The sequence below is a fragment of the Bubalus kerabau genome, chromosome 1 (assembly GCF_029407905.1).
Source record: "Bubalus kerabau isolate K-KA32 ecotype Philippines breed swamp buffalo chromosome 1, PCC_UOA_SB_1v2, whole genome shotgun sequence".
Lineage (NCBI taxonomy): Eukaryota > Metazoa > Chordata > Mammalia > Artiodactyla > Bovidae > Bubalus > Bubalus kerabau.
Window position 1 is genome coordinate 205852694 of NC_073624.1, and position 27849 is coordinate 205880542.

Genomic DNA, 27849 nt, shown 5'->3' on the forward strand with positions numbered 1-27849 from the left:
TAAGAAATGAGGCTAAGCAAATGCCTTGAGCACAGAATAATACTTATTGTTAAGAATTAATATCAGTCATATGTTTCTGGACCCTGCCATAAGCAGACCCTGTGCTGGTCACCATGTGGGAGAGGTAGAAAGTGTAGTTCATTGTCATTGTGCAGGAGGAGCCCTTGGTCATCTGAGGAGGCACAGGGACAGATAGAAGGTAATACTGAAGATATCAAGTTTACATGATTTTTCCCAAGATCCTGAAGTAAGTCAATTACAGCCTGGCTCTAAAATCAAAGTTACTTTACCACCATGCCTCTCAAACACTTTTTGAATTTTCCATTGGTCATCTCTGCTCTGGTCTTTGATCAATCTGTTACCAAGACTATTGCCTAGAAAAATTGCCTCACCCCTCTCTTGATTAGAAGCCAATTGGTCTTATCTAAGTTTCAAGAGGAAGTTGTCAGGAGAAAAAAGGACTGGTTAGAGCCAACTAGCGGAGAAGGCAATGGCACCCCACTCCAGTACTCTTGCTTGGAAAATCCTATGGACAGAGGAGCCTGTTAGGCTGCAATCCATGGGGTCGCTAAGAGTCGGACATGACTGAGTGACTTCATTTTCACTTTTTACTTTCATGCATTGGAGAAGGAAATGGCAACCCACTCCAGTGTTCTTGCCTGGAGAATCTCAGGGATGGGGGAGCCTGATAGGCTACCGTCTATGGGGTCGCACAGAGTCGGACATGACTGAAGTGACTTAGCATAGAGCCAACTAGACCCAAGATGGCAGAAGATTTGACTTCCAGTAGAACTTGAGCCTCATTAAATGCTCATTAAAATATATTAGCATGCTAAATGACACACCCACCTACACCAAGATGCTTGCCAGTTGCCATGACAAGCAGAAAAGTCCATAAGGACCTTTTTAGTCCAAAGGACTAAATTGCATCAATTCTGGGACAAACAACACCCCTATTCTTGGATAATATGTGAGTAATTGTTCCACTCTTTCCAATTGCCTCCCTTTAACCTTGGCTCTCCTATGTATATACACATGTTGTCTCCTTCAGAATTGGGTTTAGAAGCTGATTTTCAATCTAGGTTCCCACTTCTCCATTCTTAGGACATTGGATAAAGCTTTTACTGTTCCAGTCTCCACATCAGTTTCATTGTTGCAAGAAACCAATCAGAAAAAGAACCTCCCTGGCTCAATGGTCCAATGAACCATTGAACCACTGGTCCATTGATCCAATGGACCAATCTGGTAACAAAACTGTGGCCATAGCAAACCTTTAGACCTGTGTTCTAAACATAAGGAAAAGTGAAAGAGAAGAGGTCTAAATGTCTAGTAAGAGATGAAGTGAGGTGGTTGGTGAACAGGCAACAATCTGCCAGGCCTCTTTTGAATGAATGTGGAAATTTTAAATAATGATATATCTTTAATGTATATGCATGTCACTTCTTCACTGATATCATATATACAAGTAAGAACTATTTGAGTTTGGACTGGTTTTTAGGTCAGTTTTTTGTGTATGCATAGAGCTTTGCTTGATATATTATTTTCCTAGAATCCCTGGACATCTAAATAGAGGAAAACATAATTTTCCACCACCAAGTCAAAGCCTTAAATAAGAGTGTTTGGTGAGCAATGCACCTGAGAGAGCTACTAAGGAAATACCAGTGAGCTCAAAGTTTTCATATTTTTCACATTCCTCATGAAACCGCAGCTCAATTCCTGGGTTGGGTAGCTCAGCTGGTAAACAATTGCCTGCAATGAGGGAGACCTGGGTTTGATTTCTGAGTTGGGAAGATCCCCTGGAGAAGGGAATGGCTACCCAATGCAGTATTCTTGCCTGGAGAATCCCGTGGACAGAGGAGTCTGGTGGGCTGCAGTCCATGGGCTAACAAAGAATCGGTCACAACTGAGTGACTAACACTTTCACTTTTCTGTCTCACACTACCATGTCAAGTGTCATTCAGTCTGATATACATAATTGTATTAAGCTACCATGATGATCTCTAATGAGACACTGAATTTCCTCCCAAAGAATCAGTCACTAAAGCACATTTTTTTCCTGATGAATTAATAAAATATAGGACTCCTTATGCAAAATATAAACAAATGGGTCCCAAGTGTGTCAATGCCCTAACCACTCTGAACAAAAAAAAAAGCTGAGGCTTGAAGATGATATGGTAATGAGCACGGATACAGACAATTTCACAAGCCTTTTCTTACAGAATAAGTGTGTGCTGTGCTGCAAGCAAGGCAAACAGAGCACAGCCAGACTACTGCCATGAGGGGCTTTCCAATTCAACACAGAAGAGGAGTCTCTCAGCTTCCCCAGCTATGTTCTTTAGGCTATAAAAGGCATCTGCCAACATTGCTGTCTGGTTAATGTTGGCTGACTTCTTTAAAGACTGCAATTACAAAAGGATATTTTTAGAGAGTCAAATATACAAAGATGCATGTGTTTAACTGGAAAATACCTGCTCTGAATATACTCCTCTCTAACTGCAAAAGAGTTGTATATGTAAGCCTCTATAAAGCCAATATAAAATTACAGCCTTAAATATTTATCAGTCTCTGTTATTCTGGGGCAGAATTAGACCCTACTTGTCCCAAAGTGCTCTGCAAAGTGATAAGCTGGACATTGAGAGATCAATGACCATGCAAGCGAAAATCCAGCAGCCATAAGGTTGCCATTGTTGAGATGCACAATCTTGGACCCCAGAGATGGTTTCTACCATGAAGGATCAATGCCAGGACATCAGAATGCTTCCAAGCCATGCAGAGCTCCCACCTGGACCCCAAAGGCTGTTGACAGAAGTGTCTACTCAAGTACTGCTTCTCATTTTACCCTTCTGACACAGAAGAAGAAGTACTAAAGTTTGTAGCAAATCCAGAGAAGCTCCCCCAAATCTCCCAAAGGTTTGATTTCATCCCATTCTTCGGAGAGTCTTATTTCCCAAATTGTCAGAATTCTCAGTCCCCCGGGGAACCTCCTGTAGCATCAAGTGATGGCAACACAATGTGAAATCATTGCCCAGAGCTCAAAGTTCTTTGCATCAGAGGTGAGTAACAAGGCTGAGTCATTGTTTCCTTCTGGCTTTTCAGAGCTCTCTCCAGAAAGCACCTCATAATGGGTCATCTCAGAGCTCATTGCTTACTGTAATATTGATGAGCCATGTCTCAAGTGTCCCATGACAACATTTCTCGGGCTACCTTAACCTTCACTAATATGATCATTTATCCAATTTAAAGGTGCATTTCCTTTTTCTATTATTTTTAGAGTGGGAGGTATTGTTCTCTCATTCTTGCTTTTTTTTTTTTAAGAAGTTGAAACACAAGGTCAAACAAATTCTCAAAAATTCACAGAGCCTGTGAACTTTCAGTCTGTACTTCCTGTTCATTAAGTCATACCACCTCAACTTAAAATTTGCTTGGTTGAATCCAATTTAAGGGAAAAAAAAAAAAAAAATCCTTCCCCGGAGGCAGGGGATATGCATACAGACTCTGAGTCATTCCATCAACAGCTCTGTACTGACCACACGCTGTGTGCCAGGCCCATGGTAAACAAGAGAGAGAGAAAGGATCCTTGAGATCATAGAGTCCATACCCTTGGACGGTGGTGAGAGATAGGGAGAAAGAGACTGATACATAATATGGACACACACACAAGAGAGAGAGAAAATGGGAAAGAAGCCCAGATAATGGAAAACGCAATGCCTGGCAGACTACCACTGTGTCATACAATCAAGGATCACCTAAGGGTTGTCCTCAGAGCAGGCTCCGCATAAACTGAGCCCTGAAAGAAAGAAGGGTCAGAAAAGCCAGGGTCGGAATCTGGAGGAAGAGAAATCCAAGCAGAGAGAACAACGAGGGCAAGGGAAAGACAGAGCTTCAGCCTCCTCTCCAACTCTGTCTGGTGTGTGACATGTTCCTGCCCACATCGAGGCCCTTTGTGAAGGTCATTCTTTAAAAGGGTCACACTAGCTAACTCATAGGAATTTATAGGATTATTTATTAAACAGCACATGGTAATTACTCGTTAAAAGAGATTTGATTTTCTATCTTGACAAACCCTCTGAGATTTAAAGGCCTGATTTAAAACTCTGATTTTAAAATCAGATTTTATGCTTGTATTGATTTATTTATTTGAGCAGGGGGGTTGCCAAAAGAACATCAGGAAACTTAAAAGCACAGAAGAGCCAGATTTTGAGTTCCTGGAAAGCTTACGATTCAAGGCTAAATTTATTTATAGGAGAAAATTAATACGCTGTCAATCATTTGCAGCAGGGCTGACTTGTCCATCAGGCACAGCGCTTAGGGTTCACAGTACTACTGTGGGGGTAGGGGTGGGGCTTCCACAAAAATGTCCTCATTCCTTTAAAATCAGAAGAAAAATGAAACTTAAAATCAAAGAATTTTAAGATATACATATTTACCTTTGAAAGTGAAAGTGCTAGTGGCTCGGCGTGTCTGACTCTTGGTGACCCCATGGACTGTGGCCCAACAGGCTCCTCTGTCCATGGGATTCTCCAGGCAAGAATACTGGAATAGTTGCCATTTCCTCCTCCAGGGGATCTTCCCAACCCAGGGACTGAACCCAGGTCTCCTGCATTGACAGGCAGATTCTTTACCATCTAAGCCACCAGGGAAGCCCCATATTTGCCTTTGCTGCTGCTGCTAAGTCGCTTCAGTCGTGTCCAACTCTGTGCGACCCCATAGACCCCATAGGCTCCCCCGTCCCTGGGATTCTCCAGGCAAGAACACTGGAGTGGGTTGCCATTTCCTTCTCCAAAGCATGAAAGTGAAAAGTGAAAGTGAAGTCGCTCAGTCATGTCCGACTTGTAGCGACCCCATGGACTGCAGCCCACCAGGCTCCTCCATCCATGGGATTTTCCAGGCAAGAGTACTGGAGTGGGGTGCCATTGCCTTCTCCGATATTTGCCTTTATTCCGACGCAATTATAAAATACAATTTTTTAACACTGTCTTTTAGTGGGAGGGGCCCACAAACACAAAATCTCAAGGACCCAGGAAAATCAGAATGTGGCTGTTGGGAGCAGCTCCCTGTCTAGGAGAAACAGCTGGAGGGAGGCCATCTGGTTCAAAGTGGAGCTAGTTCTGCACCTCAGCTGGCACAGAAAGTCCTTCGTGGCCACTTAAGAGGATTGGTTTACGGAAGTTGCTTTGGGGTATGATGGTCGATGAGTGAGGGAGAAAGCTGAATCCAAACTGGAAATAGTCTCAGAGATACAGTGAGGTCCCATCTCAACAATCTGGTGCATCTAAGTCACACTCTATTCTGCTCCCCATTTTATCCCCCTACCCAGACCCTCTGAAGCTTCCAGCTCTTCCTTCACCTGCTCTGCAGCCCACCCTTCCTCCTTGCACCCTCTCATCTTACTTTCCCTGCTTCTCCCCTGCCCTGCTTTACCTTGGACCACTCAGCCCCAGTCCTTACCCAATTTCTCAATTCCTTCATTGCTCCAAGCTCAGAGATTCTGTAGCAAATCTTCTTGAGGCAGGGTGACCACCGTGAATCAGCCCAGATGCACTGAAAGTACACAGAGCATGTGAGGCCACTAACTCATCACCAGGTCATTTCTACCAGGAGGGCCTGAAGGTCCAGTTCCCTGGGAGATTGGGTGCTAAGGCACGCAGGTTTGGAGTTTTTGGATTGTATTTCAGCCAAGATGATGTGTTCTTGGTCATCAAAATTCACAGATTGTTGAGATCATTAAGAAGAAGATATATGGTCACCATTGCAATGAGGTGCTCTTGGCTTGATGTTTGGTTTTGCCTTGGTTTCCCCCCAAATCTGAACTCTATAAAAATTTACCAAAGAGGTGAGCTGCTTGGGCAGAACTTTGGATGTAGATTTCAGCAAAAATAAAACAATTTTAAAAGCTGGGAAAACCCTCCTGAGAGACTTGCCACACACACACACACACCCCCCCCTTAAGCCAGGGTAACCCTCAGAAGAAACATAAAGCTGACTCCAGGATAAGCCAGGCTTCCTCAGCTCTGAGGAAGCTACCTGCCAAACAAAAGATGACCTCAAGGAGACTCTCACCATTTTACACTTTGCTGGAAGGTGAGCTTTCCTTGTGACCTAATCCAGGAGAATTTACATTTCAATTCTAACTGCACTTGTGAATAAAAGGCAATAAGGGGGACTTCCCTGATGATCAAGCGGTTAAGAGTCTGAGATCCCAATGTAGGAGGCAGGGGTTTGATCCCTGCTCAAGGAACTAGAATCCACATGCCCAGCTAAGACCTGGTACAGCCAAATAAAAGGCAATAAGGGATTATATGCAGCAAGAAATAAGTAAAAGTCTCTAATTTGGGGACCACTGTAGCCTTTCCTTGGAGAAGGCAATGGCACCCCACTCCAGTACTCTTGCCTGGAAAATCCCATGGATGGAGGAGCCTGGTAGGCTGCAGTCCATGGGGTCGCTAAGAGTCGGACCCGACTGAGCGACTTCACTTTCACGCATTGGAGAAGGAAATGGCAACCCACTCCAGTGTTCTTGCCTGGAAAATCCCCGGGACGGGGTGCCTGATGGCCTGCCATCTATGGGGTCGCACAGAGTCAAACACGACTGAAGCGACTTAGCAGCAGCAGCAGCAGCAGCAGCACCAGTAGCCTTTCCTAAAACTGAAGTTATTCTTTTACATTTTTAAAATTAATTAATTATAGAAGAAAGCCATGGATTCGTATTTCTTTTCACATTAGAGACATACAGATATGGCTCAAATTCCCATTATCACTGCTCATTCCTTATAGCTTCTGTTCTCGCCTTCCTGAGAGTGTTGGTATGGTTTGAAATGCCTCTTGAAAGATCTCAAGACCTTGTTCTATTCATCTGCAATCATGTATGCGTCCTCACAAGTAAGAGATATAGCATTGCTTGGTGACTGTTTGTTACATAAATGAAATGAAAAATACTGTTATACATTTATATTTGGATTTTGCTTTACCAGTTAGAACCCACTGTGTATCTTATCATTTTTATAATAACTATGCTGGCACTTATAGAGCATAAATACACCAAAGTTTCTGCCGTTTCCCTACTGATGGACCTGAAATCTTCCTTACAGGTGAGCTCCTTTCTCCATCTTCTTTTCAAACGAGTACCTGACCAAAATCACGGCAGAGAAGGAATCTAAATAATGTACTAGCAACAGCAATGTTGTAATGTACTAGCAACAGCAATGTTGTAATGTACTAGCAACTAGATTAGAGTACCAGACTCCCAAAGTCCTATTTTGAAAAAGTAACAAAGAAAGTACCAAGAAAGGACTGTTCCCATTTGTTACTAAAAGCTAGCGTGCATTTACAAAGAAAGGTTGTAAAAAGAAAAATCTTTAAAGGGAAAAAAATTGCTGAGCGCTGGAGAGTGGAGAAAAGTGAGGCTGGCTTAACACCATTTAAAATCATGGAAGAATACTCATGGAAAAAGTTACACTTGCGGATTTTATGGGACCTGGGCTTTGTTGGCTGCACCACCCTCACTCCTCATTTGAGAGAATAGTTTCCCTAAGTACTTTTTCAACGTTCACATAAATTGGTAGAAGAGACTCTTTCCTAACTGTCTCTGAACTTTGGCTTGTCTAGTCTGTGTTAAATATAATTAATTCTTGGGTGTGGACCGTGTTGTAACAGAAAGGTAGAGTAGCACAGCAAGTACACAGCCAAGCTCGTGCTGCCGGTATGTGGCACCTTGAGCGTCACCGCTGCCAAGGGGACACGCTCAGAGCCAGCTGGCCACCTCTAAGCGTTCCCAGATAGGAAACCTAAAATTCCAGAAAGAAGTAGAGTTGGAGCCCAGAGAAAGGGTGCGGTATGGAGTAATGGAAACGGAGGTATGCACGCTCCAATCAGTGGGTGGCAGGTCAGCCCCTGGGCCTCTGGATCCCTGGGTTTGAGTCCCAGCTCTGCCTACTCATCAGCTGTGCCATCGTGGTCCTGTTAAGCATCCTCTTCATGCTTGAATTTATCCATTTGCAAGATAAGGATAATCGTGTTCTTTCACAGAACTGTGAGAATTAAATTCAATAGTTTATGTAAAGTGCTCACTCAATGCAGTCCTTGGCATATAATAAACATTTGATAAATATTCACTTTTATTAACCTAAATAAAGCACTTGGTATTAAGCCACACAGATTCTGTTATTTAAAGGTATAAGTGATTTTGGTAGGTATCACTTCTGATTTTTTTTAACGTAGACGACCTTGATAACATGTACTTTGTTGTTGCTGCTGTTGTTGTTCAGTCGCTCAGTCCTGTCCCACTCTTTCCAATCTCATGGACTGCAGCACGTTACGCTTCCCTGTCCTTCACTATCTCCCGGAGCTTGCTCAAATTCATGTCCACTGAGTCGGTGATGCTGTGTGACATCTCATCCTCCACCACCCCCTTCTCCTTTTATTTTCAGTCTTCGGGAAAAGCTGTATATACTGACTTGCTACATCATGACTCAGCCACTGTTCACCATGGCTCTGTAATTCCCAAACTCCAGAACAAGACTTAAAATTTGAGGTTTTCTAAAAAGTGTTATTTTACATTGTAATCATTTTGCCCTGGGTTCAGCAACCAATTCTCCAGGATTCTCCACCATTCCAAATCTATTTAGCTCTGAACATAAGTTTGAGAAATTTTTTTTTTAATGAGCCTAGGGCTAAGTGACAGCAGGACAGACAGACTCTCTCAAATGAGGCTCCAGCCAGCATCTGGGCTCTCCAGCAGAGGCAGTCTGCTCTCTCAGGAGGGGGAAATCTAATCCCCAGAAAGCAGAGAGGTAGAGAGTTCAAAACGAAAGTGAAGTACCTGCTAATCTGCCTTAGCCATTTGCATCTCTGACTTTTCCCATTTGCTGTCACCTCCTGCAAACCCCTGCATTACTGAGGGCACACGCGAGTGCCTGATTCTATATCTTTGAACAAACAAACTCATGACTCAAGAGTAAAATTTGAAATTTGTCAAGAAACAGTGAGTGCTGTTTGCCAGTGGATGGAACTCCCGTGTCAGACCCTGCCCATGCCCTTAGCTCCCGACCACACCAGTCAGCTGAGTCTACTCAGTGTCTTGGTTTCTCTTTTCAAGGAAATCAAATGTGCCTCTCACTGCTGGGTTTACAATAAAGAGGTATGAAATCCCTGAAATTGAGTCGTCTGAAGTCACATTCTGTAGAGGTCACAAAGGATGACCTTGGAGAAGGCAGGGCTGCAGCTAAAAGCCAGCTCTAACATTTCACAATCAAATTGAAGTTACAACCACTCACACACACAGACACACACACACACAAACACAGCCAGTTCCCTTGATGTTTCCACCAATCGAGTCCTCTAAGATGTGAAAATCAGGACTCCTTCTCCCCTCTGCTTTCTTCTGAAGAATAAAGCAGGATTATACCACCAGCTGTTTTCTTCTCCTTCGTTTTTGTTGACGGTTTCTTTAGCTAAATGACACCGAGAGGATTGGAAGCATAAGGTTCTGTCATGGTATTTTTGCTGCCTCACTTGATTCCATTAATCCTGAAGCAGCGGGGCAGGTGGTTTCCAGGGGATCCCCTGCAGACTGGCTGCTCAGTGGGCTTTGGGGGCATGGGTAAGAGGGGCTAGAGGGTGTACCCTCACCCAGCGGCTGAGCCTCTCAGCCTGGCTTTCTTTGTTGGGAGAAAAGACTTTACAGGTCTCGCTCAGCCTCAAAAGCGATAGATGGCAAAGAGCCCCAGAATGCAAGTCTTGGGGGTTGGGGGTGCTGACTCCCAGGCACTGGATCTGCAGGGGAGCGTCTGGCTCTATGCTCCAAGACCCTACTCACTAAATGTACAAAGTCAACTATTCCCTAAGTGCCTGGCTTAGTTAGTAATGACAATTATTTTACTGCAGCCCTGAGTCACATAGCACCCCAGTCAGGCTACGACGGCTGAGAATGTTTTCAGTAAATCTGAAAAAACTGCAGGAAGCAAAGCAAGGCAGCACAACATCTGCTGGTCAAGTTGCTGTTTAAGTCTTGCAACATCAGCTTTCCTTGATGGCGATACTGACAAAATATTGTGAGTGGACCTTCCACTCGCAAGCAGCAGCTGTCGCCACAGTCTGACCCAGGGCCTCCTGACAAGACCCTAGGTATAGGCAAGACTTCCAGAAACTTTCCCATTCTATTGCAGTTAGGTCAGCCATATCCTTCCCAGCAGATGGGGCCTAAAAGATAACTGAATCTCAAAATTTGGAAACCATAATAGCATTATGTACAGAACCAAGAAATTATAGCGGTGCTAACTGAAGTGTTTGAGTTTCTATTGAGAATCAGATCCGCCAAAACTGAGCCCTCTTCCCTGCAGGGCAAGAATCACATAGGGTCGACTTGTCCTCAGACCATTTAGATGATGCCAGGGTTCTCTCCCTCTCCACAGGGGCCACCAGCCAGTCGCTCTTGAGTCCCGAGAGTCTCCACTGCTTGCTCTTTTGTTGTGCTATCTCGATTTCACACATGCAGGTTGCCCACTTGGCCATTTACTACATTTTGGTTTTATCACACGTCAACTCTTACTGTATGTAGACTATTGTGTACAAGTAGACTTTACCTTTTTGGAAGAGGGTGTGTGCAGGATCACTGTATTTCTTCTGAACCTTCTACCGTGCACTCTAAGTGATTGATTTATTTTAATACGTACTAACCTGTTTTTTAAAATAGAAGAATCATGGCCAGTCATTTCTCCTTTAGTATGAATGAAGAGAATGAGAATAGATTCAGACTTAGAACTGAGTAGAGAGCAGGGAAGGTGAAGATGGACACCTAAGACTCAAGAGTCTGGAAATAGTATCTGCCAGCAAAACTGATCTAGCTTGGGTCTAGCCTACAGATTTGCTGTTCTGCCCATTATTTCTAAAAAATAAATGGAGAGAGAGAAAACATTTAAAAATCAGTTCATCAGTGGCTGATTCTAGGGAATATACAAGATAAGCCTGTAGCATCTTAAAGCACCCGATAAGAAAATAAGAAAGTGTTAAAAACAACAACAGCAAGCCAGAATGATGGGGTTATAACTAGGAGTCAACTGAAAGAGCTCCCCGTGGCTAGTGTTGGAATCATTTGAGTAACGAAATAAATAATGGCATATTGAACTATAACTCAAAATATAAAATAAATATCTCTGAGTCTAGACTGATAGTAAAAAATGACTGAACAAAGTAATAAATGGAGAAAGAAAGACAAATCTCTTAGGTCAAGGAATTCTACATAAATTATGTAGATTCTCTACCTTCAGGCAGGTGAAGCTAACTCCCCTCTGCCTAATTATAAGAAAACATCAGACAAATTCAAATGTATGGGCCTTTTACAAAATACCTGACCAATATCTTCAAAACTTTCAGGGTCATCAAAACAAGGAAAGTCTAAAAAATTGTCACAGTCAAGAAAAGGCTTGAAGACTAAATGCAAAGTGCTATCTTGAATGGGATCCTGGGTACAAAAGAGATATAAGGAGAAAACCGAGGAAATCTGAGTCAGTATTAATAATAATATACCAATATTAGTTCAATAATTTTAACACATGCACCATACCAATTTAGGGTATTAATAATAGAGGAGAGGGGGTATGGAATATATGGGATCTCTCTGTACCATCTTTCTAACTTTTACATAAAGTTAAAATATTCTACCATAAATGTTACATTTAAAAGTCAATTTATTTCCCATTAAAATCTTTTAAATTGAAGAATAGCTGATTTACAATGCTGTTTTAGTTTCAGGTGTGTAGTGAAATGATTCAGTTTCACATTTGCATACATTCTGTCGTGTCCGATTCTTTGCGACCCCATAGATTGTAGCCTCCCAGGCTCCTCGGTCCATGGGATTTTCCAGGCAAGAATACTGGACTGGGTTGCCATTTCCTCTTCCAGGGGATCTTCCCAACCCAGGGATCGAACCTGTGTCTCTGGTGTCTCCTGAGGCAGGCAGGAAAAACTGCAGGCAGATATTTCACTGCTGAACCACTAGGGAAGTCCCTATATACATATACATACACATACACACACACACACGCACAATCTTTTTTCATATTCTTTTCCCTTATAGGTTATTGCAATGTACTGAGGATAGTTCTCTGCGCTATATGGTCAGCCCTTGTTGGTTACCTGTCTTATATATAGCAGTGTGTATCTGTTATTCCAAACATCTAATTTATCCTGTCTTCTCCCTCCCCTTCAATAACTATAAGTTTGTTTTCTATGTCTGTGGATCTACTGCTGTTTTGTATGCAAGTTCATGAGTATCTTTTTTTTAGATTCCACATATAAGCCATATCATGTCGTTTCTAGTTCTTCATGAACACAATACTGCATCAACCAGCCCTGGGCCCCTGCAACAGCGGCCTCTCTACAGCCTGCAACCTGATTTCCCAAGTAAAACAGGAACAGAGAGATGCCTCAGTCCCATTTCCCACGTTTCACAGAAGTACGTCTAACTGGCAGAACCTAATTCACCCATAGGACCTTACGTATAATCCAGAAATGTACAGGAAAGCATATGGGGAAGCACTCTGGGTGCCGAGCAGCCAGAGGAGGCAGAGAGAGCACTTGCTCTCCCCAACACCGAGGCCAAACGTGACCTGCCATCCATGTATGTGCCCACATTATTCTTACATGTGCCTCCACACCCCTCATTTATGTTCCACTCCCACCCCAAGTTAAGGACTGTGGCACCATTTAGAAGGTGTTTCATACATGCAGTGGGTAAATTTGGGAGCAATTAAAATCTTCATTGTAATTTTACATAGTCAACAAAACATATCAAGCTTAAGATACTCTGCTAGGGGATATAGGGGGAAAATTAAGAAGACACTTCATTTTTATGAAATAATTCCCATCCTAGTTAGTGGGAAATTGTGTGAACACAAATCACTCTATCACAGGACAGAACACTGTAATGTCATGTATGTTGCCCGAACAAAATACCTCAGAAAATTGTCATGTGAATTAAAGCCAATGGTGGTATGAAGCTTTGAAAAAGACAATTAAAACCGTTAGTATTATCATAGATATACTGTCTACACATTGTCACATATAACCACCCATATAGCTATAACTAAAGGCAACTTTACATTTTAAATTTAGTTACATATACTATATGCGAGACAGCAAAAGAGACACAGATGTATAGAACAGTCTTTTCAACTCTGTGGGAGAGGGAAAGGGTGGGATGATTTGGGAGAATGGCATTGAAACATGTATAAGATCATATAAGAAACGAATCGCCAGTCCAGGTTCGATGCAGGATACAGGATGCTTGGGGCTGGTGCACTGGGATGACCCAGAGGGATGGTATGGGGAGGGAGGTGGGAGGGGGTTTCAGGATGGGGAACACGTGTACACCCATGGCAGATTCATATTGATATATGGTAAAACCAATACAATATTGTAAAGTAATTAGCCTCCAATTAAAATAAATAAATTTAAATTAAAAAAAATTTTTTAATAAATTTAGTTACATAAATTAAAAGATATTACATGTAAAGATTTTCAAACTATCATCACACCATTTATTTACTGAAGTTTTATAAACAAGGAGTTCTATCAATTGTCTCTCTGATTGCCTTTCTTATTTGATGAGCTTCAGTTCAGTTCAGTTGCTCAGTCGTGTCCAATTCTTTGTGACCCTATGGACTGCAGCACGCCAGGCCTCCCTGTCCATCACCAACTCCCAGAGTCTACCCAAATATATGTCCGTTGAGTTGGTGATGCCATCCAATCATCTCATCCTCTGTCGTCCCCTTCTCCTCCCACCTTCAATCTTTCCCAGCATCAGGGTCTTTTCAAATGAGTCAGCTCTTTGCATCAGGTGGCCAAACTATTGGAGTTTCAGTTTCAACATTAGTCCTTCCAATGAATACCCGGGACTGATGTCCTTTAGGATGGACTGGTTGGATCTCCTTGCAGTCCAAGGGACTCTCAAGAGTGTTCTGCACCACCACAGTTCAAAAGCATCAATTCTTCGGCGCTCAGCTTTCTTTATAGTCCAACTCTCACATCCATACATGACTACTGGAAAAACCATAGCCTTGACTAGATGGACCTTTTAATAATTTTCTCTAAACCCCTCTGTAACATTCTCAGGTTAGATCTGTCAAGAAGTCCCTTTACCCCTGGGAATTCAAACATTATTTGTAAATGTCCACCCATAAGAATCTTGTAATAGCTTATAGGCAAATCAGCTGGCAGAAAACAAAATCCTGGTACTTGTAGGCAAAGAAAATCCTGACTAAAATGTCTGGCTACAGTCATCTGCTCTTTCTAGCTAATATTTTATCATTAAGATAATACCTGTTTGGTGGCAAACATGCATACATAGCACCAATTTTCTTCTCTATTTGACAGGTATTGCTTTCCTAATAGAAAATAGCCCTTCAAGAAAATGTTCTAGCTGGGACTTGAAACCTACAGGTAGATATGAAAAACCTACTAAGAGTCAGAACATATGGAATGATAGAAGTCATCTACTCCAGTATCTTAGCCTTACATAGAATCTGACAAACTGCACTTGATTCCTTCCACAGATGAGAACCTCACTGCCTCATGAGGTTTTTGGTTTAAATGTGCAACGAGCTCTACTGGATAGAAAGGACTTTTGCAGGATAGAAAGGAAATGGCCTCCTTCTGCTGACTGTTTTCAGGAGCTAGACAGAACACAAATGTTCCTTCCCTTCCTCTCCCCTGGAGCCAGGTGGATCACTTAAAGGAACCAAAAATAGGAGATTCTGTAAGGTATTCTGGATACTATCAAGATCTGGCCAACCTATGTCCTTTCATTGGCAAAGATACTATGCAGCTTAGAAGCTAGACATGCTAACCTAATGTGGCTTGCAAATTTTAAGAAAACTAAGAAATAAGGATCACCATGTAAAATTCTCCTTGAAAAGAAAACAATAGTAACCACCTCTGTGGGTCCAACAAAATATATCTTTGTAATGTATTTATCTAGGCACCCGAAGATAATTCTTGAGGTTTTCACCAAAGTCCCACTTTTTCTCAGGGCTCATCCTGAAATTCTTTTACTGATGCTTGCAGGCCGCAGTCTCCTGGGTCCCGGCTTAGAGGCGGTGTCCCAGGCTCTGGTCTTGGACAAGCCTGGTATGAAATCCTAGCTCAAGTTTATCAGCTGTATGACCTGGGGCAAGATTTTTGAATGCTCTGAGCCCAGTTTTTTTCTTCTGTGAAAGATTGAGAGCACAGCTCTTAAAACCTTATGAGAATGAAAAAGGGGAAGAATGGGATGCGTGTAAAATGCTCCGTAGAGAGCCTGGCCTAGAGTCAGTCCTTACACAGAGTAGCTTGAAAATTCCTTGTCACGCTTCTCTGAAACACTCTTGTTTGTGCATGCTCACTTTGAAAATGTATTGTCCAAAGGAAAAACTGTTCCTGATGCGTTCTGAGCAAGAGTCTGACGGGCCAGTTACTTAATTACATTACAATCCTGCTGCTGCTAAGTCGCTTCAGTCGTGTCCGACTCTCTGCGACCCCATGGACTGGAGCCTCCTCCATCCATGGGATTTTCCAGGCAAGCCTGGACTTCCATTAAAGCTATGTGGGACCGTTGTTTTAACAACTATGACATGCTGTTGACTCAGCTTGAGACCACGGATCTAGGGTCTCAAACCAAACCATCTGAAATTAAACAGTTGTGGTAACTAACGACTGGCCTCCCAAGTTTATTAGGAGTGTGGGTTTGAAGTCAGAGATCATGTGTTTTTGAATCTTGGCTCAGTTTCCCTTTCTGTAAAATAAGGATAATAATAGAACCTACCTCATAGGGCTATTACGCAAACAAAATGAGATAATGGATATAAAGCCTTTACAGAGTGCCTGGAACATGAGCACTCAAGGCGCATTAGCGATGATGATGATATTCATGATATCAAAATATCACAATGGGCAGATGACTCTCTGAGCCGAGAAATGTTTGTTCAACAAGATATAAATAATCTAATAGAACTATTAGTCAGTCTCTATTTGGCACATTTCTTGGGTCATTCTGTCAAAACACAGACAAGACAATAAGAAAATATCCTCACGAGCTCGTTCTCAATTAAGGTGCAAATGACTTAATGGACTCCTCTGCCAGAAAGTTAGCCCCCACTTAAGACCCCATGCCTGTCTTCTCAATGGCTTATATATAAAAATAATACCATCTATAGCTCTCAGACTCCTGCCTGTCCCACTATTCTGTGTGTGTGTGTGTGTGTGTGTGTGTGTGAGTGAGTGTGTGTTGGGGTGGAAGGAGGGTGGCAGGTGGGGCAGAAGTTGGAAATGACCTTCACTCCCCAGATCACAACACCCTGAAAATATCTGATCCAGGTATGGCACTAGGAGCTATAGGTACAAAATAAGATTTTTTTTCCTGCATATAGGAATACATAGGGTGAAGCTGCTATTCCCCAGAAACGTCTCGCCTTCTCCCATTTCATCCCTACTTCCTCTGCTCTTAGAGGTATGTTTGGAGCTTCTGCTATTCTAAGAACTACTATTATCTCCATCTTTATACTTAGAAAATCACCATGTGCTTCTAAAACAAGTGAAACAAGCCAAAAAAGCACAAAGAGAATGAAATGGCTAATCCCCCCCAGGCCCCTTCTTCCTTGATAGAATGAGAGTGATCCTTAGTATGAGTTCACCCGACCTGTTTCTCCACTCTGAGACCAACTTTTATTCACAGATGCAGACAGAGGGCAGACTCAGTTTCCTTTTGGTTGTTGCAGATACCATCTGACAAAACTTGAATTAGAATATACATATCATTTACATTGCTTTTCCCTTTTAACAATACCTCATGGCCATCCTTCCAAAACTAACTGGAATTTTAAACAGGTGCATAATATTCCATTTTAAACATGCACTATAATTTATTTGGCCATTGATGGACACTTATGCTGTTATCTTGATTTTGCTGCCAAAAAAGAGTGCCACTACATGTATGTATGTGTATGTGCGTGTCCCCTTATATATAGATTCTTTTATTTCTGATGCTAGATTTCTGCAGGGACTACAGGGTCAAAAGAATATGTTACTGAATTTTATTGTTTTATCAGAGTATATAGTTGGACCCTGCCTGACTTGAGGTTGTTTTTCCCCAAGACCCTGCCTCCCTGAATGTCCCCACAGCTCCACGCATAGTGACCCACATTAGGTTCTGCTTAGGGCCTATGCCAAGGCTGGAAGCCCCAGGGCATTCAGGGCCCTGTGCCACAGATGCCTATTATCCTGGCTGAGTAAGAAATTCCTATTGTTCCTCTAATGGAAGATCAGGCATTCAGACCTCAGCCCCACTACTGAAAGAGCAAGGATGTGTGTGTGGCATCTGGCATTGAAACTCCCCTCATATAGGGCATGGAGAAAAGATAACCCTCCTACTGTGTTGTTGGAGGGTGCAGCCACTGTGGAAAATAGCTCTGGAGGCTCCTCAAGAAACTAAAAACAGAGCTACCATATGATCCAACAATCCCACTCCTAGGCACACATTAAAAGAAAATCAAGGTTTGAAAGGGGACATGCACCAGAGTGTTCACTGCAGTGATGTTTATAAGAGCCAAGACAGGGAGGCAACCTATTTGTCCAAGAACAGATGAATGGATAAAGAAGGTGGTACACACACACACACACACACACACACACACAATGGAATATTACTCAGCCATTAAAAAGAACAAAATAATGCCATTTGCACCAACAGGGATGGACCTAGAGATAATCATACTAAGTGAAGTAAGTCAGACAAAGACAAATATCGTGATTGTCCTTACATGTGGAATCTAAAAATATGATACAAATGAACTTATTTATAAAACAGAAATAGACTCACAGATACAGAAAACAAACTTATAGTTACCAAAGGTGGAGAGGGATAAACTGGGAATTTTGGATTAGCAGATACCCATTCCTATACCTAAAATAAAAAACAATGCCCTACTGTATAGCACAGGGAACTATTTCCAACATCTTTTAATAACCTATGATGGAAAGGAATCTGAAAAAGTTTGTGTATATGTGTGTATACACACATGTATAACTGAGTCACTTTGCTATATAACTGAAGCACTGTAAATCAATTATACTTCAAATAAATAAATAGTAAACAGACATCAAAAGCAGTGCTATAAATGCCTGTACAGTACTAAAAAACATAGAAACTCCCCTCATTTTTCCACTGAAATAACTTTTAGACTGTAGTTACTTGGAGTTGAAATAACATCATGATAATACAAATACCAAAGGACATTTACATTGAAGTGAAGGATTTGTGCTATGCCAAAGCCTTTGATTGTGTGGATCACAATAAACTGTGGAAAATTCTGAAAGAGATGGGAATACCAGACCACCTGATTTGCCTCTTGAGAAATTTGTATGCAGGTCAGGAAGCAACAGTTAGAACTGGACAGGGAACAACAGACTGGTTCCAAATAGGAAAAGGAGCTCATCAAGGCTGTATATTGTCACCCTGTTTATTTAACTTATATGCAGAGTACATCATGAGAAACGCTGGACTGGAAGAAACACAAACTGGAATCAAGATTGCCGGGAGAAATATCAATAACCTCAGATATGCAGATGACACCACCCTTATGGCAGAAAGTGAAGAGGAACTAAAAAGTCTCTTGATAAAAGTGAAAGTGGAGAGTGAAAAAGTTGGCTTAAAGCTCAACATTCAGAAAATGAAGATCATGGCATCCGGTCCCACCACTTCATGGGAAATAGATGAGGAAACAGTGGAAACAGTGTCAGACTATTTTTCTGGGCTCCAAAATCACTACAGATGGTGACTGCAGCCATGAAATTAAAAGACACTTACTCCTTGGAAGGAAAGTTATGACCAACCTAGATAGCATATTCAAAAGCAGAGACATTACTTTGCCAACAAAGGCCCGTCTAGTCAAGGTTATGGTTTTTCCTGTGGTCATGTATGGATGTGCGAGTTGGACTGTGAAGAAAGCTGAGCGCCAAAGAATTGATGCTTTTGAACTGTGGTGTTGGAGAAGACTCTTGAGAGTCCCTTGGACTGCAAGGAGATCCAACCAGTCCATTCTGAAGGAGATCAGCCCTGGGATTTCTTTGGAAGGAATGATGCTAAAGCTGAAACTCCAGTACTTTGGCCACCTCATGCGAAGAGTTGACTCATTGGAAAAGACTCTGATGCTGGGAGGGATTGGGGGCAGGAGGAGAAGGGGATGACAGAGGATGAGATGGCTGGATGGCATCACTGACTCGATGGACATGAGTCTGAGTGAACTCCAGGAGTTGGTGATGGACAGGGAGGCTTGGCGTGCTGCAATTCATGGGGTTGCAAAGAGTTGGACATGACTGAGCGACTGATCTGATCTGGTCTGATAGACATCTACCCACTATTTGTACCATGGCTTTGATAGGAAAGTGCACTTTAAATGCCAAACAGTGAATGAACTTTCAAAACTCTGCTGGCATCTGAGCTGGGAACTTCTCCTGGCATTTTAAAGAGGGTATTTAGAAACAGGAGAGTTTAGCTTGTAGCATGAAGCTAATGGTAGACTTTAAGGCACAGTTACAGATATGGTCAGCTGATCACTCTGATTACGGAAACTCCCTGCATTCACTCATAATGCTTCCTTGGGGCCAGGGGGACAGTGGAACAGAGGACCCCTACAGAGAGGAAACCCACAGTGTGATTCCCAGACCCAGGAAGGAACATGGAATCTGAACGCCTCACTCTAGCCCCAGGTATCAGTAGGACTCTGTAGAGATCTGGGGGAAAGGGCAGGGAATCACACATTTCAGGGGAGCTTCAAGTACAAAAGAAAATTTCTATTATTGGCACACACTTCCCTGAATACAGTCATGGAAAGACCTAATCTTGGAGTAAGCCTCAACAGAGCCTGACTTTTGACAAACGGTTAAGCTTTCTCAGTTTAAGTTGCCTTAGTCAGAAAAGGCCAATAGTACCAATATCCATCTCATAGGCATAATGTGAAAATTAAAGGAAATAATGCACAGAAAATGTTTATCAGATATGGTGCATACTAAGTGAACAGTAAATATAGAGACAACTGCTCTGACCACTCCATCACTACACCTATTCTTGCTGCTCCTCTTCCTCCTCCGGAAGCCCCCTAGAGTTCTCTGGCACAAGTTTATTCCCAATCCATCTCAGCAGGCTTATCACACAATTGCCGTCTCTCAATGATTGAGATCGCTAGGTGCTAGGGGTTAGCAGCGATTAGGAAGACAGCAGCAATGATACAAAGAGCAGGCAAGCATTTTTCCAATGACTTAAATCCATGGGTAATTATGCCTCCAGAAAAGTATTGAGGAAAATAAAGACCATGAAAAAATTATGGCTGGGGTGAGGGGAACAAGGCCATAAGGAGCAGAGTCGTGGTGAGACTGGTTCTTAAGGGTGGGGTAATAACCTATATGGGAAAAGAATCTGAAAAAGAATAGATATATATGTATGTGTATAACTCAATTACTTCGCTATGCCCCTGAAACTAACACAACATTGTAAATCAACTATACCCCCAATGTAAAATAGAAATGAAATTAATGAATGAGTGGGGTTTTTCAAAACTGATTGGAGGACTTGGATTCTGGAAACCTGCATGGGGTCCTTTGACAGCTCATCCTGCCCCTCTGGAATGCTTTTTAATTCATACAAAAGGAAGAGCTGAACCTGTGACCTTAAGGTCTCCTCTTTCTTAACCATCTTCAGTTCCTCTCCAACAATGCCACTTGGAGTCTGACTTTACAGCACTCATTGGTCTCTGCTGTCTAAGTTCTGATGAAAAACGAGGCAAAGCACTTCCTGCTGTCCTTCAACCAGCTCTCTACCACTTACCAGCAGGTGCTGCAAGCTGGCAGAAAGTGAGGATAAGAGAGCCATCTTGTCTTGATGCTGAGTTCATTTTTCCCTTTTGATTACTGTATGCTGGGTTCAGTCATTTCTGGAAAGACAATGATTCCCATGGCCATCATGTTAGTAACCACATGAAATGGGGCAACATTTTCTTTTGTCTTCCTGCCAAGTTTCCAGCTCCAGAGACATGGCTTTTAGGATTTCCCATGAAAGCCCAAACTGGCAATATAAATAAACCCACCGTGATAATTATCCACCCCCTCTTCTCCATCTTTCCAGTGGAAACCCTTATCTTTCCTCTCAGTAGTTATTCTTCATGAAGCTCACTCAGATTTATTACTTATGTGGGGCAATTCATCATCTGGGCTAAATACCACCTTCCTCCACTGGGCAGGCCTGTGCTTCAGGTGGCTGTCATTTCTGTACGGGATGCATAATTCAATTTGGGCTCCAGTAAGACAGAGCTGGTTAAGATAACGGGCTATTTTCTTTGGGGTGATATATTTAATAAAAAAAACAATTTACAATGAACTTTATTTGTTTACAATATCGTATGCTCTTGGGCTTCTTGAAGCATGCAACTTGAGTGTTTTGAGTCAGTATGGTATAGTGTAAAGTGAGACATTTGGAATTTGTGTGATCCTGAATAAGTCAGTCAAGTACCTCCAAGCCTCAGCTTCTTCATTTCTTGTATGGAGATAGAAATTCCAGTGGGCTGCCGTCTATGGGGTCACACAGAGTCGGACACGACTGAAGCGACTTAGCAGCAGTAGCAGCAGCAGGATTACTGTACAGATTAGAAATACTATTTACAAACTATGCCTGGCACATAGTTGTTGAAATAAATTGTAGTTCTTGTGATTGTTTTCAGATAGTAAAGAACTAGATCTTGATCCTCTGAAGAAGAGAGAATTTTCAATGTATTAGCTTAGTTTTTCAATATTATGTTCTATGAACTTTGCAAAAAAACAATACACCTTTTAAGATATGTAACAACCAAGACTGAAGTGAGAGAATCATTTGAAGACAGTCTGGAGAGAGACTCTGTCTTGGCCTTGTCCTTAGCATGGGGATTTCAAAAAGAAGTATATTTTCCTTTTAAGACTTTTTTTCATGTAGACCATTTTCAAAGTCTTTATTGAATTTGTTACAATTTTACTTCTATGGTTTTTTTGGCCACAAGGCATGTAGGATCTCAGCTCCCTGACCAGCGTTTGAACCCACAACCCCTGCATTAGAAGGCAAAGTCTTAACCACTGGACCACTGGGGAAGTCTCCAAAGAGAAGTTTTGACATAGCTCATCCCAAACCAGGGAGCTATCCCCAAAAGAGGAACCCGGAATGGTGGCAACTTGGTAAAAAAAAAAAAAAAAAAAAAAAAGAACATTGATCTAAGAGTGTTAATTCTAACTGGTTGTCTCTCTTTCTTGTTAATTAACATATTCAACAAATGTTTATTAAGCAGCTCTGTCAAGCTTTGTTCTAGGTCTTAGAATAAAACAAAAGAAGTCCCTGCTTTCATGGGGCCTGTGACTTCTCATAATATTCCCATCACCAGACAAAAGGCAGAGATCCTGTAGGTAAATGTTCTGGAATGTCAAAAAGGGTTGGTAGCAACTAGCTACATAGGGTTATTCAAACTCAATTTTTTATTTAATTAGAATTGAATAACTCTAATAGCTTTATTGACTATGCCAAAGCCTTTGACTGTGTGGATCACAATAAACTGTGGAAAATTCTGAAAGAGATGGGAATACCAGACCACCTGATCTGCCTCTTGAGAAATTTGTATGCAGGTCAGGAAGCAACAGTTAGAACTGGACATGGAACAACAGACTGGTTCCAAATAGGAAAAGGAGTTCGTCAAAGCTGCATATTGACACCCTGTTTATTTAACTTATATGCAGAGTACATCATGAGAAATGCTGGACTGGAAGAAACACAAGCTGGAATCAAGATTGCCGGGAGAAATATCAATAACCTCAGATATGCCACCCTTATAGCAGAAAGTGAAGAGGAACTAAAAAGCCTCTTGATGAAGGTGAAAGTGGAGAGTGAAAAAGTTGGCTTAAAGCTCAACATTCAGAAAACGAAGATCATGGCATCCGGTCCCACCACTTCATGGGAAATAGATGGGGAAACAGTGGAAACAGTGTCAGACTTTATTTTTCTGGGCTCCAAAATCACTACAGATGGTGACTGCAGCCATGAATTTAAAGACGCTTACTCCTTGGAAGGAAAGTTATGACCAACCTAGATAGCATATTCAAAAGCAGAGACATTGCTTTGCCAACAAAGGCCCGTCTAGTCAAGGTTATGGTTTTTCCTGTGGTCATGTATGGATGTGAGAGTTGGACTGTGAAGAAGGCTGAGCGCCAAAGAATTGATGCTTTTGAACTGTGGTGTTGGAGAAGACTCTTGAGAGTCCCTTGGACTGCAAGGAGATCCAACCAGTCCATTCTGAAGGAGATCAGCCCTGGGATTTCTTTGGAAGGAATGATGCTAAAGCTGAAACTCCAGTACTTTGGCCACCTCATGCGAAGAGTTGACTTATTGGAAAAGACTCTGATGCTGGGATGGATTGGGGGCAGGAGGAGAAGGGGACGACAGAGGATGAGATGACTGGATGGCATCACTGACTCGATGGACATGAGTCTGAGTGAACTCCGGGAGTTGGTGATGGACATTGAGGCCTGGCGTGCTGCGATTCATGGGGTTGCAAAGAGTCGGACACAACTGAGCGACTGATCTGATCTGATCTGATCTGAATAGCTGTAATAACTCTAATAGCTCTGTAGTTACATTAGCCACATTTCAAGGATCCAATATCAACATGTGGTTACCCTAATGGACAGGAGAAATATAGAGTATTTCTATCATCAGAGAAAATTCTACTGGACATGCTGTCCCCAGCAGCTGTCCATAGCCATCTCGCCTGCTTGAACTCTCCCAAATGTGCTCTCCATTGAGGACTGTAAGCCTGGATGCTCTCTGCCCCGTTCTACACTAACCCTTCTCCTGGAACAGTGCTCAGGCAGTAAGGAAACCCTGGCTCATTGATACCCACATTCACATTTTCTTCCCTGGAAAAGCACACCTCATGCCTTCCAGCCCAACAATTTCTCTTTAGATCTTACCTGGCTAACCACCAAGCAAAGAATAGAAGGACCTTTTTACTGGCCCCCATTCTCCTCTGACTACACTTCAACCCACCGTGGGTCCACCATTTTGGTTTTTCAATGGAGCCTCAATCTTGTGGCCCTCACATTTAATTTCAAATAACTATTCCAGGTCTTCATAGAACTGTTCAACTTCAGCATCTTTAGCATTACTGGTTGGGGCAGAGACTTGGATTACTGTAATATTGAATGGTTTGCTTTGAAAAACGAACAGAGATCATTCTGTCATTTTTTGAGACTGTACCCAAGTACTGTATTTCAGACTCTTTTGTTGACTATGATGGCTACTCCATTTCTTCTAAGGGATTCTTGCCCAGGCAGTAGACATAATGGTCATCTGAGTTAAATTCACCCATTCCAGTCCATTTTAGTTCACTGATTCCTAAAATGTCAATGTTCATTCTTGCCATCTTCTGTTTGACCACTTCTAAGTTACCTTGATTCAGGGACCTAACATTCCAGGTTCCTATGCAATATTGTTTTTTGCAGCATCAAACTTTACTTCCATCACCTCTCACGTCAACAGCTGGGTGTTGTTTTTGCTTTGGCTCCACCTCTTCATTCTTTCTGGTGCTATTTCTCCATTCTTCTCCAGTAGCATATTGGGCACCTACCAACCTGGGAAGCTCTTCTTTCAGTGTACTATGTTTTTGCCTTTTCATACTGTCCATGGGGTTCTCAAGGCAAGAATACTGAAGTGGTTTGCCATTGCCTTCTCCAGTGGACCACGTTTTGTCAGACCTCTCCACCATGACACATCCATCTTGGGTGGCCCTATACGACATGGCTCATAGTTTCATTTGGAAACTCAGCAGTGGCCATAGAACTAGAAAAAGTCAGTTTTCATTCCAATCCCAAAGAAAAGCAATGCCAAAGAATGTTCAAACTACCACACATTTGCGCTCATCTCATATGCTAGCAAAGTAATGCTCAAAATTCTCCAAGCCAGGCTTCAACAGTACATGAACCGTGAACTTCCAGATGTTCAAGCTGGATTTAGAAAAAGCAGAGGAACCAGAGATCAAACTGCCAAAATCCACTGGATCATATAAAAAGCAAGAGAGTTCCAGAAAACATCTCCTTCTGCTTTATTGACTATGCCAAAGCCTTTGACTGTGGATCACAACAAACTATGGAAAATTCTTAAAGTGATGGGAATATCAGACCACTTGACCTGCCTCCTGAGAAATCTATATGCAGGTCAAGAAGCAACAGTTAGAACTGGACATGAAACAACAGACTGGTTCCAAATCAGGAAAGGAGTATATCAAGGCTGTATATTATAACCCTGCTTATTTAATTTATATGCAAAGTACATCATGCAAAATGCCAGGCTGGATGAAGCACAAGTTGGAATCAAAATTCCTGGGAGAAATATTAATAACCTCAGATACGTAGATGACACCACCCTTATGGCAGAAAGTAAAGAAGAACTAAAGAGCCTCTTGATAAAAAGTGAAAGAAGAGAGTGAAAAAGCTGGCTTAAAACTCAGCCTTCAAAAAACTAAGATCATGGCATCTGGTCCCATCACTTCATAGCAAATAGATGGGGAAACAATGGAAACAGTGACAGACTTTATTTTCTTGGGCTCCAAAATCACTGCACATGGTGACTGCAGCCATGAAATTATAAGATGCTTGCTCCTTGGAAGGAAAGCTATGACCAACCTAGACAGCATATTGTAAAGCAGAGACATTACTTCATCAACAAAGGTCCATCCAGTCAAAGCTATGGCTTTTGCAGTAGTCATGTATGGATGTGAGAGTTGGACTATAAAGAAAGCTGAGCACCAAAGAATTGATGCTTTTGAACTGTGGTGTTGGAGAAGACTCTTGAGAGTCTCTTGGACTGCAAGAAGATCCAACCAGTCCATCCTAAAGGAAAGTGAAAGTGAAGTCGCTCAGTCATGCCCAACTCTTTGCGACCCCATGGACAGTAGCCTGCACCAAGCTCCTCTGTCCATGGGATTTTCAAGGCAAGAGTACTGGAGTGGGTTGCCATTTCCTTCCCCAAAAGGAAAAGGAAATCAGTCCTAAATATTCATTGGAAGGACTGATGCTGAAGCTGAAACTCCAATACTTTGTCCACCTGATGCAAACAACTGACTCATTGGAAAAGTCCCTGATGCTGGGAAAGATTGAAGGCAGGATGAGAAGGGGATGACAGAGGATGAGATGGCTGGATGGCATCATCGACTCAATGGACATGACTTTAAGCAAGCTCTGGGAATTGGTGATGGACAGGGAAGTCTGGTGTGCTGCAATCCATGGGGTCGCAAAGAGTCGGACATGACTGAGTGACTGAACTGAACTGATTCCAGATCTTTCTGCCTAGTCACCATGCCTGGATACATCATCAGCTCTGATCCCTGGCAGGCTGTCTCAGAACCTTTTTGTACACCCCCGGCCCTCACTGGCCAGATGGTGCTGAATGTCTCATACCACCTGGAAATAGTCAAGATGGATCAGCTATATTCAAAGACCAGGATATTCTTTTATAAACTTGTGTGTCATAAAACTATACAGTATCTACCTCATACCAGTCAGAAAGGCCAACATCAAAAGTCTACAGACAATAAATATTGGAGAGAGTGTAGAGAAAAACAAACTCTCCTACACTGTTGATGGGAATGTAAACTGGTACAGCCATTTTGGAGAATGGTACAGAAGCTCCTCAAAAAAACTAAAAATAGAGCTACCATGCTGCTGCTAAGTTGCTTCAGTCATGTCTGACTCTATGCGACCCCATAGACAGTAGCCCACCAGGCTCCATCGTCCCTGGGATTCTCTAGGCAAGAATACTGGAGTGGGTTGCCATTTCCTTCTCCAACACATACATGCATGCTAAGTCGCTTCAGTCATGTCCAACTCTATGAGACCCTATGGACAGCAGCCCACCAGGTTCCTCTGTCCACAGGATTCTCCAGGCAAGAAGAATACTGGAGTGGGTGGTCATTTTCAATCCCACTCCTGGGCATATATCCCAAGTAAACATAATTTGAAAAGATACATGCACCCTAATATTCATAGCATCACTGTTTACAATGGAAGCAACCTAAATATCCATGGACAGACAAATGAATAAAGAAGAAGTAAATATATATAAATATATATACACACACACACACACAAAGGACTATTACTCAGCCATAAGACTGAATGAAATAATGCCCTTTACAGCAACATGAATGGATCCAGACATCATCATACCAAGTGAAGTAAGCCAAACATAGAAAAACAAATACATGATATGTGGAATCTTAAAGAAAAATAATACAAATGAACTTATATACAAAATGGAAATAAACCCCCAGACAGAAAAAAAAAAACCTATGGTTACCAAAGGAAAGGTGGGAAGAGAGATGAATTAGAAGTTTGGATTTAACATATACCCACTACTATGTAACCAACAATCACCTAGTGTATAGCACAGGGAACTACATTCAATATTTTGTAACAACCTATAAGGGAAAAGAATCTGAAAAAAACCAGATATATACGCATATGTAACTGAATCACTTTGTCATATACCTGAAACTAACACAACTTTGTAAATCAACTATATTTCAATTTAAAAAAATATGGTAACTGGATTAGTGTTCAAGTGTTCTTGGATGAATGAGGTTAATCATGCAGAATTGAACTTCTGGCATGTGAACTCACTGTTGTGTATACAGGATTAATTGTTACTCTTTCTAATTTGTAACTTGAAAACAACGCAGGAAACTCAGTACAATCTCTCAGGGTAGAAGAGCGCAATAACTTGGATTAAAAAAAACTTTCCGTTTATTTCAGAATGAC

The 27849-nt window shown here is 42.0% G+C and overlaps 1 long non-coding RNA gene across 12 annotated transcripts in view; it reads right to left on the reverse strand.

Moving 5' to 3' along the window:
• LOC129630236 (uncharacterized) overlaps positions 1–27849 on the reverse strand; it is a 137809-nt gene that overhangs the window by 9937 nt on the left and 100023 nt on the right. For 6 of the 12 annotated variants that reach the window (XR_008703618.1, XR_008703617.1, XR_008703620.1 and 3 more), the window contains 3 exons: positions 21533–21656; positions 20852–20957; positions 11685–11962 (listed from right to left, as the gene is read on the reverse strand). The exons of 1 other annotated variant lie outside the window; for it this stretch is intronic. This is a non-coding gene — a long non-coding RNA (uncharacterized LOC129630236). Of the gene's footprint in view, positions 1–4239; positions 4367–5448; positions 5542–11684; positions 11963–13480; positions 14038–20851; positions 20958–21532; positions 21657–27849 lie in introns of those variants that run through there. 5 more of the 12 variants (XR_008703612.1, XR_008703609.1, XR_008703615.1 and 2 more) reach the window with 5 other exon arrangements.